Source organism: Myotis yumanensis, unplaced genomic scaffold, assembly GCF_028538775.1.
Source record: "Myotis yumanensis isolate MYYU_CA2020_CCGP unplaced genomic scaffold, mMyoYum1.0.hap1 SCAF_1, whole genome shotgun sequence".
Taxonomy (NCBI): Eukaryota; Metazoa; Chordata; class Mammalia; order Chiroptera; family Vespertilionidae; genus Myotis; species Myotis yumanensis.
In genome coordinates this window covers 130,595,308-130,608,707 of record NW_027223752.1, presented here as the reverse complement: position 1 = coordinate 130,608,707, position 13,400 = coordinate 130,595,308, and the positions used below count along the sequence as shown (strand labels likewise).

At 39.9% G+C, this 13,400-nt stretch overlaps 1 protein-coding gene across 1 annotated transcript in view; it reads left to right on the top strand.

Moving 5' to 3' along the window:
- LOC139014170 (fibrous sheath-interacting protein 2-like) overlaps window positions 1-13,400 on the top strand; it is a 134,295-nt gene that overhangs the window by 92,878 nt on the left and 28,017 nt on the right. The window lies entirely within an intron of this gene.

Here is a 13,400-nt window from a genome sequence, read left to right as displayed (position 1 = left end):
GCTAAAAGTATTACAAAGGGTATTACATAAGTGTCCTTTTTCCCCCCCACCCTTGACAAGCCCCTGCCCTCCCTTACCCCCCAGTGTCTTATGTCCATTAGTTATGGTTATATGGATGCATACAAGTCCTTCGGTTGATCTCTTACTCCCCTCCCTCCTGTCCCCCAACCCTCCCTGGCCTTACCACTGAAGTCCGACAATCGGTTTGAGGCAGCTCTGCCACTGTATTTATTATTGTTCAAAAGTTTGTAATGGTCTTAATTATCCATGAAAGAGTGAGATCATGTGGTATTTTTCCTTCATTGACTGGCTTGTTTCACTTAGCATAATGCTCTCCAGTTCCATCCATGCTGTTGCAAATGGTAAGAGTTCCTTCTTTTTAACAGCAGCATAGTGTTCCATCGTGTAGATGTACCACAGTTTTCTAATCCATTCATCTACTGATGGGCACTTAGGCTGTTTCCAGATCTTAGCTATGGTGAATTGTGCTGCTATGAGCATCTGGGTGCATATATCCTTTCTGATTGGTGTTTCTGGTTTCTTGGGATATATTCCTAGAAGTGGGATCACAGGGTCAAATGGGAGTTCCATTTCCAATTTTTTGAGGAACCTCCATACTGCCTTCCATAGTGGCTGCACCAGTCTGCATTCCCACCAGCAGTGCACAAGTGTTCCTTTTTCTCCACATCCTCTCCAGCACTTGTCGTTTGTTGATTTGTTGATGATGGCCATTCTGACAGGTGTGAGATGGTACCTCATTGTTGTTTTGATTTGCATCTCTCGGATGATTAGTGACTTTGAGCATGTTTTCATATGTCTCTTGGCTTTCTGAATGTCCTCTTTTGAAAGGTGTCTATTTAGATCCTTTGCCCATTTTTTGATTGGATTGTTTATCTTCTTTTTATTAAGTTGTATGAGTTCCCTATAAATTTTGGAGATTAAGCCCTTATCAGATATGACGTTGGCAAATATGTTTTCCCACGAGGTGGGTTTTCTTGTTGTTTTGTTGATGGTTTCTTTTGCTGTGCAGAAGCTTTTTATTTTGATGTAGTCCCATTTGTTCATTTTCTCTTTAGTTTCAACTGCCCTAGGAGCTGTATCAGTGAAGAAATTGTTTTGGCATATGTCTGAGATTTTGTTGCCTTTGTATTCTTCTAGAATTTTTATGGTTTCCTGTCGTACATTTAAGTTCTTTATCCACTTTGAGTTTGTTTTTGTGTATGGTGTAAGTTGGTGGTCTAGTTTCATTTTCTTGCATATGTCTGTCCAATTTTCCCAACACCATTTATTGAAGAGACTATCTTGGCTCCATTGTATGTTCATGCCTCCTTTGTCAAAAATTAATTGAGCATATTGGTTCAGGCTAATTTCTGGACTCTCTATTCTATTCCACTGATCTATATGTCTGTTCTTGTGCCAGTACCAGGCAGTTTTGAGAACAGTGGCTTTGTAATACAGCTTGATCTCTGGCATTGAGATCCCACCTACTTTGTTCTTTCTCAGGATCGTTGCAGCTATTCGGGGTCTTTTTTTATTCCAGATGAATTTTTGCAGAGTTCGTTCTAGATCTTTGAAGAAGGCCATTGGTATTTTAATGGGAAGTGCGTTGAATTTATAGATTGCTTTGGGTAGTATGGACATTTTAATGATGTTGATTCTACCAATCCAAGAACATGGTATGTTCTTCCATCTGTTTATGTCTTCCTCTATCTCTTTTTTCAACGTCCTGTAGTTTTCTGAGTAGAGGTCTTTAACCTCTTTAGTTAAGTTTATTCCTAGGTATCTTAATTTTTTTGGTGCGATGGTAAATGGGATTGTTTTTCTGATCTCCCTTTCTGAAAGTTCACTATTGGTGTATAGAAAAGCCTCAGATTTCTTGGGGTTAATTTTGTATCCTGCTACATTGCCAAATTCATGTATTAAGTCTAGTAGCTTTTTGATGGAGTCTCTAGGGTTTTGTATGTATAATATCATGTCATCTGCAAATAAGGACAGTTTTACTTCCTCTTTTCCAATTTGGATGCCTTTTATTTCTTCTTCTTGCCTAATTGCAATGGCTAATACTTCCAGGACTATGTTGAACAGGAGTAGTGAGAGTGGGCATCCCTGTCTTGTTCCTGTTCTTAGGGGAAATGGTGTTAGTTTTTGTCCATTGATTATGATGTTGTCTGTGGGTTTGTCATATATGGCTTTTATTATGTTGAGGTATGATCCTTCTATTCCCACCTTTCTGAGAGTTTTTTTTATCAAAAATGGGTGTTGGATTTTGTCGAATGCTTTTTCTGCATCTATTGATATGACCATGTGGTTTTTTTCTTTCAATTTGTTTATGTGATGTATCACATTTATTGATTTACGGATGTTGTACCATCCTTGCATCTCTGGGATAAATCCTACTTGGTCATGGTGTATGATCCTTCTGATGTACTGCTGGATCCGATTTGCTAAGATTTTGTTGAGGATTTTGGCATCTATGTTCATGAGGGATATTGGCCTGTAATTCTCTTTCATTGTGATGTCTTTACTTGGTTTTGGTATTAGGGTGATGCTGGCTTCATAGAATGAGCTTGGAAGCGTTCCTTCCTCTTGAATTTTTTGTAGTAGTCTGAGGAGGGTAGGTTTTAGTTCTTCCTTGAATGTTTGGTAGAACTCCCCTGTGAAGCCATCTGGCCCTGGGCTTTTGTTTGCTGGAAGCTTTCTGATGCCTGCTTCAATTTCTTCCATAGTTATTGGCCTATTGAGGTTTTTAGATTCTTCCTGATTGAGTTTTGGAATGTTGTATTTTTCTAGGAATTTGTCCATTTCCTCCAGGTTGTCTAGTTTGTTGGAGTAGAGTTGCCCGTAGTATTGTTTAACAGTCATTTGTATTTCTGTGGGGTCTGTTGTTACTTCGCCTCTATCATTTCTGATTTGGTTTATTTGAGACCTCTCTCTTTGCTTCTTGGTGAGCCTGGCTAGGGGTTTGTCAATCTTGTTTATCCTTTCAAAGAACCAGCTCTTGGTTTCATTGATTTTCTGTATTGTTTTTTTGGTCTCTATTTCATTGATTTCTGCTCTAATCTTTATTATCTCCTTCCTTCTGCTCACTCTGGGGTTTTCTTGTTGCTCTCTTTCTAATTCTTTGAGTTGTAGAGTTAGATGATTGACTACCATTTTTTCTTGTTTTTTGAGATAGGCCTGTAGAGCTATAAACTTTCCTCTCAGGACTGCTTTCATTGTGTCCCAGAGGTTTTGGATTGTTGTGTTTTCATTGTCATTAGTGTCCAGGATGTTTTTAATTTCTTCTTTGATGTCATCGGTAACCCAATCAATATTTAATAACATGCTATTCAGCTTCCAAGTGTTTGAGTATTTTGGGTTGTTTTTATTGTAGTTTATTTCTAACATTATGCCATCGTGGTCTGCGAAGAAGCTTTTTATGATTTCAATCTTCTTGAATTTGTGGAGACTTTGCTTGTGACCCAATATGTGGTCTATTTTTGAATATGTCCCATGAGCTCCTGAGAGGAATGTATATTCCGCAGCTGTGGGGTGAAGTGTTCTGAAGATGTCAATTAAGTCCATCTGATCTAGTGAGTCATTTAGGATTGCTGTTTCTTTGCTGAGTTTTTGTCTAGCGGATTTATCCAGTGATGTCAGTGGTGTATTAAAGTCCCCTACTATGATTGTATTGTTGTCGATCTCTCCCCTGATATCTTCCAGAAGTTTTCTTATGTATGTGGGTGCTCCTGCATTGGGTGCATATATGTTTACCAGGTTTATATCTTCTTGTTGTATTGATCCCTTTAGTATTATGAAGTGGCCTTCCTTATCTCTTGTTATAGCCTTCACTTTGAGATGTATTTTGTCAGATATAAGTATTGCTACCCCAGCTTTCTTTTCCTTTCCATTTGCCTGAAAGATATTTTTCCATCCCTTCACTTTCAGTCTGTGTGAGTCCCTTCTAATGAGGTGGGTCTCTTGTAGACAGCAGATGTATGGGTCATGTTTTTTTATCCATTCAGCCACTCGATGTCTTTTGGTTGGAGCATTTAGTCCATTTACATTTAAAGTTATTATTGAAAGGTACTTGTTTGTAGCCATTTCTTTTTTTGTGTGTGTGTGTGGCTGTTTTCTTTCTGAGCTTGATATTTCTTCTTTTTACACCAGTCCCTTTAGCATTTCTTGCATGGCTGGCTTGGTGGTGATAAACTCCCTTAGCCCTTTTTTGTCTGTGAAGCTTCTTATTTCCCCTTCAATTTTGAATGATAGCCTTGCTGGATAGAGTATTCTTGGATTCAGTCCTTTGCTTTGCATCACTTTGTAGATTTCTGTCCATTCTTTTCTGGCCTGATGTGTTTCTGTTGAGAAATCATTTGATAATCTAATGGGAGATCCCTTGTATGTTACTTTCCGTCTCTCTCTTGCAGCCTGTAAGATTCTCTCTTTATCCTGAACATTTGCCATGGTAATGATGATGTGTCTTGGTGTGGGTCTTTTCGGGTTCACCTTGTTTGGGACTCTCTGGCCTGTGTTACTTTTTTCTTCCCCACCTCAGGGAAGTTTTCTGATATTATTTCTTCGAATAGGTTTTCTAATCCATGTTCATCTTTCTGTTGTTCTGGCACCCCTATTATTCGTATGTTGTTTCGTTTCATGTTGTCCCAAAGCTCCCTTAGGCTCTCCTCCTGTCTTTTAATTTTTTTCTCCATTTGCCGTACAGTTTGAGTGTGTTTTGCTTCCTTGTCTTCTAATTCACTAATTCGGTCCTCCGCTTCTCCCAGTCTACTGTTGATACTTTCAATGGAGTTTTTTATTGAAGCTATGTCGCTCTTCATTTCTTCTTGGGACTTACTTAAGTTGTTGATTTTTTCATCTGTTTCTTCTAGCTTCTTGCATAAGTAGTTGAGTTTTTCATCTGTTTCTTCTTGCTTCTTGAACATCTGGTGCATGTACTCTAGGAACCTTATTCTGAATTCTTTTTCCGTCATGTTGCATATCTCTGTCTCACTTAGCTGCTTTTCTGGCGAGTCCTCCTTTTCTTTCCTTTGGGGATTTCTTTGTCTACCCATGTTTGATCTCACTGACATGACTAGTTGTTGAATCGTTCAGTGGCTGGACCCTGGGTGGCAGTGGCTGCTCCCTGGGTGGCAGTGGCTCCTCGGGCTTTGGTTGCTCCTTGGGCGGTTGTGGTAGCAGCAGCTCCTCTGTTGATAGCAGAGCCTCTGGTGGGTGCTGTTCACAGCTGTGGTGGCTCTTCTGGCTGGTGGAGGGAGGCTTCACACACAGCAACTGTTCCCCAGGCAGAGCGTGTGGTGATCAGGAGGCCGCTGTTGCTTGAATCTGCTGCGTTGATTTAAAGGCACAAAATACAACACAACAAGGCACAACGTACCAGGCACTGAACACTATTGTATTTACGATATTACTAACCCCAAATAAAGGTGGCCACCCGAGCTAAGAGAGTTGGGAGATAAGGGGGAAAGAAGAGAAAAAGGTAGAAGAGAAAAAAGAAAGAAAGAAAAAAAGGAGTGCAAAAATGAAATTGGAAAAAGGGAGGGGAAAAAGAGGAGGAAAAAAAAAAGAAAAGAAAAAAAAAAGTAAGAGAGAAAAGAGAATGAAGTATAGAAGGGGAAGAGACTATTTATAAGAGGAGAAAACTCCTATAGGTCCGTCACTAATACCAACAAATTACAGCAACAGATTCCTGGAGATGAATACAAACTACAAACAACCAATAATATCAAGCAACGCAAGGGGAAACAGAAGCACAGAAATAACCAGGGGCGGGGGAGAGGGAGGGGCAGGAAAATAAAAAGAATAAGCAGTCTAACCTCACAAACAATCCTAAAAAAAAACCAAAAAACCCAATATACTCGTCAATCAAGCAAACAACAATAAAACAATGGAGAGAGAAAAGAAGAAGAAGAAGAGAAAAAAAGAAAAAAAAATTGGATAGTGAAGGAAGATAAGGGAAAGGTGTATAAGGATTTAGAACAGGGGATTGGACGTAGGATATATAAGCAGGGTTAAATTTTGACAGGGGGTAAAAAGAGTAGGGAAAATCAAAAGCTGGAGTAGGGTAAGAGAAACAGGACAGCAAAAGGGAAAAAGTGGGGGAGATTGTTTAGCACAGAGGCAAATTGAGGTAGAGAAACATGTTGCTAAAGGAACGATGAAAGTAGAATGGAGAACATTAGTCCCAAAATAAAATAAAGACAAAATAAAATGACACTTTAAAGAGTGGTAAAATGGTAGCGGTAATAATACTAGTTAAAAATAAAAATGTAGCAGCTGAAAGGGCAAAATCAGGTGATGGAGAAAAAGAAAAAAGAAAAAAAGAAAAAAAATGTTTTCTTAGTTAAAAGGAGAAAAAGTAATTTAAAAAAATAAAAATAAAAATGTGCAGTAATGCAGGTGCTTCAGATCTTCTACTCTTCTTATTGGCACGCCCGGAATTCAGGAGAATGTTGAATTTTCCTCCGTTACACTGTTCCTCCGTGGTGTAAGCCACAGTCCTGATTTTAAGGCCGGCTGTAAAATCCCCTTATTGCCTTATCTGTATTTACAGAAGAGTCAGTTCGTGGCTCTGCCTCTGGGTGGCAGTGTGTCTGGATTGACCTCCGAGGCTAAAAGTTCTCTCTGTCCAGAAGCTCTCTATTGTACCTGAACCAGCTCCGCCCAGAGTTGGTTCCCCAGGCGCCACTCCCAGCTCTGTTTTCCAGGCTCCCCAAAAACAGTCTTCCCCTACAAGCTCTGCTAGTGACCCCAACTGGGCAATCACATGCTCTGGGCCAACAATCAAACACACAGAAGTAAGAGGAAGTGTGCAAACAAGAGCCTGGGAAGCTGTTCGAACTCACAGGGTTCCACCCTCCAGAACTGCGCGGGATGTCTGCGCGCGCTCAAGCGACAAGTAGCCGGCTATCAGGGAAACTCTGAGGCCGCCCTTTTGCATCCAGTCCAACTATGGGCTCATTTATAGTGTTACCTTCTGGCAGCAGCCCTGTGGGAGCCCTCCCCACTTGCGGGTCACGCTGGCCTCTATGGGCGCGGATTTTGGAGGGGGTAGATTTCCCCCTGCGCCCGCGCACGCGCCTGCGCACGTTCCTCGCTCCAACCTGAAGTGCAAACCGCACCTTTGGGGTAAGTCTAACCTTTCCGTGGAGGGGTGCAGGTCTCCTCTGGGCTCTTACAGTCACGTTGCTTGCGAGTCGTTGCCTCCGGGTTAGTAGCCGCCGGGTTAGTAGCTGATCTCTGGATGCCGGTAACAGCTACCTAAGATGGTGCGGTCTCGCCGCTGCGCTGGCGCCCAGGGGGAGGTTTCAGCCTCAATCTCTAACCATCCGTATTTTTTAGGAGTTCTCTGTCTTTCCTGGCTGCAGACTGTCTCTCAGCTCGACTCTATTTCTTGATATTTGACTGCTGGTAGCTTGTAACCCTCACCCTCCTTCTTCCCCTTGTGCCTCATATCCAGGCAGGCTGATAAGTGATAATATTCTTTGTAATTTAATAGCCTTTTAGAATATTTAGGTCTTAAATAGAAGCAGAAATTCACTGGTACTTAAACTACATGTGATTAAAAATGATAAATAATAGCATACACTTTGGATAATCATTTTACATAACCTTTCCTCTCAACTCCTAATAAATTGAAGTCAGAGAAGTCCATTGCTTGACTGAAATTAATTTAAGGTACCCAGTACCCATAATAGTTTAGAAATAACAAATTTCTCATTGTTTTACTGTTTCTCTCCACTTTAGCAGGAAATTGGCTAGTTGAAATTGTCCCTTCTTATTCTGGAATAATAGATGCCAGTTTCCAAAACAGGGTCCTAGTCTGACCAACCCACCCACTGGCCCCAGGTTGGGACTGAGATGAGGTGAAGCTTTGGGTAGGGAGACAAGTAGAAGATGCCTATCAGAGGAATTCACTGAGCACCTCCTTCCAGGACATGCAGCACATTCCTATGCAACCCATGGGAAATCCTACTGGCTCTGTCTTCAGAATGCTTTCAGACTCCCTTGCTTCTCAGCGCCCTCTGCTGGGACTCCACCGTTCTTCATGCACTGGTCTTCTCACCTGTCTGACATGCCAAGCACACTCTTGCCTCAGGGTCTTGTTACTGCTCTCCCTTTCTGAAACATTCTCTCTACCTGGCACTACCTTTAGGTCTCTGCTCCAAGGTCACTTTCTCAGTGAGGTCTTTCAGCACCCATATAACAAAAATCCTCCCAGTCTCTCTCTCTCTCTCTCCTCTCTCTCTCTCTCTCTCTCTCTCTCTCTCTCTCTCTCAATATTGCCTGTGTCTACCCTACTTTATTATTCTCATCATTCTTGTATTAGTTTCCTGTGGCTGCTGTAACAAAATACAATAAATTTTTATTAATTTAAATTTCTATTGTATTACATTTAAATTTCTGTGACTTAATACAACAGAAATGTATTCTCTAACAGTTCAGGAGATCAGAAGAACAAAATCCAGGTATCAGCTGAGTTGATTCCCTCCAGAGCCTCTGAAGGACAGACGACCCCATGCCTATCTCCTTGCTTCTGGTGGTAGTCAGCAATTCTTGGCATCCCTTGGCTTGTAGTCACATTATTCCAATCTGTGCTTCCACCTGCACATACCTTCTTCTATTTCTGTGTCCTTTTCTTCTTTATTAAAAAAAAATTCTTTATTGTTGAAAGTGTTATATATGTTCCCTTTCCCCCCCATTAATCCCCTCCAGCCCGCTCTCGCTACCTGCCCCAGGCTTTCACTGCCCCATTGTCTGTGGCCATGGGCTATGCATATATGCATACAGGTTCTTGGTTAATTACGTCCCCCCCACCCCCCCTCCCTTGCCTTCCTTATGAGATTCCTCACTTTGTTTCATGCTTCCATGTCTCTGGATAAACTCCCTTCATCAGTTTATTTGTTACTTAGATTCCATATATGAGTGAGATCATGTGATACTTGTCTTTCTCTGACTGACTTATTTCACTTAACATGATACTCTCCAGGCCCCTCCATGCTATCTCAAAGAGTAAGAGATTCTTCTTTTTTTACAGTATTCCATGGTATAAATGCACCAGAGCTTTTTTATCCACTCATCTACTGATGGGCACTTGGGCTGTTTCCAGATCTCAGCTATTGTAAATTGTGCTGCTATGAACATAGGGGTGTACACATTTGTTATATTGGTGTTTCAGTTTTCTTAGGATGTATTCCTAGATGTGAGATCACTGGGTCAATTGGCAGTTCCATATTTAATTTTTTGAGGAAACTCCATACTGTTTTCCATAATGGCTATACCAGTCTGCATTCCCACCTGCAGTATACTAGGATTCCCTTTTCTCCACATCCTCGCCAGCACTTGTCATTTGTTGATTTGTTGATGATAGCCATTCTGACAGGTGTGTGAGGTGATACCTTATTGTCATTTTAATTTGCATCTCTCTGATGATCAGTGACTTTGAGCATTTTTTCATGTCTCTTGGCCATCTGCATGTCCACTTTGGAGAAGTGTCTATAGGTCCTTTGCCCATTTTCTAATTGGATTGTTTGTCTTCCTTTTGTTAAGTTGTATGAGTCCCTTATATATTTTGGATATTAACCCTTTATCATATGTATCATTGCAAAATATGTTCTCCCATACAGTGGGCTCCCTTTTTGTTTTGTTGATTTCTTTTGCAGTACAGAGTATTTTTATTTTCATGTAGTCCCATTTGTTTATTTTTTCCTTAGTTTCTTTTGCTCTAGGAGATGTATCTGTAAACATATTGCTACAAGAGATATTTACTGCCTATGATTTCTCCTAGGATATTTATGGTTTCATGACTTATACTTAAGTCTTATCAATTTTGAGTTTATCCTTTTGTATGGTTTAAGTTCACGGTCTAGTTTAATGTTTTTGCATGTATCTGTCCTATTTCCCAACACAACTTATTGAAGAAATTCTCTTGATTCCATTGTATGCTCTTGCCTCATTTGTCAAATGTTAATTGAGCATAATGGCTTGGGTCAATTTCTGGGGTCTCTGTTGTGTTCCATTGATCTATATATGCCTGTTCTTGTGGCAGTACCAGGCAGTTTTGATTATGGTGGTTTTGTAGTATAACTTGAAATCTGGTATTGTGATTCCTCCAACTTTGTTTTTCTTTCTCAAAATTGCTGCAGCAATGCAGTATCTTTTCTGATTCCATATAAATTTTTGGAGTATTTGTTGACTGGATCTGTGAAATATGCTATTGGTATTTTAATAGGGATTGCACTGAATTTGTAGATTGCCTAAGTTAGTATGGACATTTTAACGATGTTGATTCTACCAATCCATGAACACAGTATATTCTTCCACTTGTTTATATCTTCTTCTATCTCTTTTTTCAACATCCTGTAGTTTTCAGAGTACAGGTCTTTGCTTTCTTGGTTAAGTTTATTCCTAAGTATCTTCATTTTTTTGTTGCAATGGTAAATGGGATTGTTTGATTAGTTTCTCTTTCTGGTAATTCATTATTGGTGTATAAAAAAGCCATAGATTTTTGGGTATTGATTTTGTACCCTGCTACATTGCCAAATTCACTTATTAAATGTAGTAGTTTTAGGGTGGAGTCTTTAGGGTTTTCTATGTACAATATTATGTCATCTGCAGATAATGAGAGTTTTACTTTCTCCTTCCCAATTTAGATGCTTTTTATTTCTTCTTCTTGTCTGATCTCTGTGGCTATGACTTCCAATACTATATTGAGTAAGAGTGGTGAAAGTGGATATCCCTGTATTGTTCCTGTTCTTAGGGGAAATGGTTTTAGTTTTGCCCATTGAGTATGATGTTTGCTGTAGGTTTGTCATATATGGCCTTTATCATGTTGAAATATGCTCTCTCTCTCCTCAAACTTTGCTGAGAGTTTTTATCAAAAATGGGTGTTGAATTTTGTCGAATGCTTTTTCTGTATCTATTGATAATCTATTTTTTAAATAATATATTTTATTGATTTTTTTATGAAGAGGAAGAGAGAGGGATAGAGAGTTAGAAACATCGATGAAGAGAAACATCAATCAGCTGCCACCTGCACATTCCCCACTGGGTATGTGCCCGCAACCAAGGTACATGCCCTTGACCGGAATCGAACCTGGGACCCTTTAGTCCGCAGGCCAACGCTCTATCCATTGAGCCAAACCGATTAGGGCTGATCATGTGATCTTTGTCTTTCAACCTGTTTATGTGATGTATCACATTTATTAGTTTGTGAATATTTTACCAGCCTGCATCCCTGGAATAAACTCCACTTGGTCATAGTGTATGATCTTTTTAATATGTTGCTGGATCAGATTTGCTAATATTTTGTTGAAGATTTTAGCATCTATGTTCATCAGGGATATTGGCCTGTAATTCTCTTTCTTTCTATCTGGGTTTGGAATTAGGGTAATGCTGGCCTCATAAAAAGAGTTTGGAAGTGTTTCTTCCTCTTGGATTTTTTGAAATAGTTTGAGAAGTATAGGTGTATTAGTTCTTTGAATTAAGAACTGCTGCTGTATTAGTTCTATATTAGTAATATAGGAGTATTAGTTCTTTGAATGTTTGGTAAAACTCCCCTGTGAAGCTGTCCGGACCTAGGCTTTTGTTTTCTGGGTGTTTTATGATTACCGCTTCTGTTTCATCAGTTGTGATTGACCTATTCACGTTTTCTGATTCTTCTTGATTCAGTTTTGGGATACTGTATTTTACTAGGAATTTGTCCACTTCATCCACATTGTCCAGCTTGTTGGCATATAGTTGTTCGTAGTATTTTCTAACAATCCTTTGTATTTCTGTGGTGTCAGTGGTTATTTCTCCAGTTTTGTTTCTATTTCATTTATTTGGGTCTTCTCTCTTTGTTTCTTGATGAGTCTGGCTAGTTCTTCATCAATTTTGTTTATCCTTTCAAAGAACCAGCTCTTGGTTTCATTGATTTTTTTTTGTCTCTATGTTATTTATTTCTGCTTTAATCTTTATTATTTCATTCCTTCTACTTACTCTGGGCTTTTCTTGTTCTCTTTCTAGTTGTTTAAGTTGTAGTGTTAAATAGTTTATTATTAATTTTTTTTTTTGAGGTTTGCCTGTAGTGCTATGAACTTTTCTCTCAGGACTGCTTTTGCTGTGTCCCAGCGATTTTGGGTTGTTATGTGTTCATTTTCATTTGTTTCCAGAAAGTTTTTGATTTTTTTCTTGATCTCATTGGTAATCTATTCATTTTTTAATAACATGCTAGTTAGCTTCCATATGTTTGAATTTGTTTGGGTGTTTTTACGGTAGTTGATTTCTAATTTCATTCCACTGTGATCTGAGAAGATGCTTGATATGATTTCAGTCTTCTTGAACTTGTAGAGACTGGTTTTGTGTCCTAACATGTGGTATGTCTTTGTGAATGATACATGTGCACTTGAGAAGAATGTATATTCTGTTACTTTGGGGTGAAATGTTCTTTACATGTCAACTAAGTCCATCTGACCCAGTGTGTCCGTTAGAGTCACTGTTCCCATTTTAAGTTTTTGCCTGGAAGATCTATCTAATGAAGTCAGCGGGGTGTTAAAGTCCCCTACTATGACTGTATTGTTGTTGTTCTCTCCCTTAAAGTCCTCTAGAAGTTGTTGTTTTTTTTTTTTTAAATATATTAGGTGCTCCTGTATTGGGTACATATATGTTTACCAGGGTTATATTCTCTTATTAGATTAATCCCTTTAGTATTATATAGTGACCTTTGTTGTCTCGTGATGGCCTTCATTTTGAAGTCTATTTTGTTTGATATGAGTATTGCTACTTCAACTTTTTTTTTCTTTTCCATTTTAATGGAAAAATTTTTTTCCATCTCTTTATTCTCATCTCTTCACTCTCATTCATTTGTTCTTAGGTGGGTCTTTTCTATACAGCATATAGTTGGGGCATGTTTTTGTATCCATTTAGCTACCCCTGTCTTTTGATTGGAGCATTTACTCCATTTATATTTAGGGTTATTATTGCCTACAGGTCATTGGATTCGTGCACCAGTAGGGTCCCTTGGCCTGGCCTGTGCCCTCTCACAATCTGGGACCCCACCCCGGCCAGGGAAGGACCATGGGAGGGCTCCAGGGCATGTCTGCCCATCTCCCCCAGTCCCAGTTGGGGCTCATCAGGGCCATCTCGCCCAGTCCCGCTGTGAGGGAATGACTCATCCCAGGAAACTGGGGGTGTCTGCCTTCTGAGCTCTAACCCCTGAGCTCCCAATCCTGGTTTCTGCTCACACAGCTCCAGTCCATTCTGCCCTCCCTGTGCTGGGGCACAAGGTGGGTGGCTCCACAGGAATTTTTTGCATTGGCCCTTTAAGAGGGTGCCTGAATTTCCAGCTGTGTCTCCCTGGCAGGCAGGCTTTTCACAGTCAGATATTATGGGGTACCCTTCTCAGTTCTGGTGCTTTCTGCTGG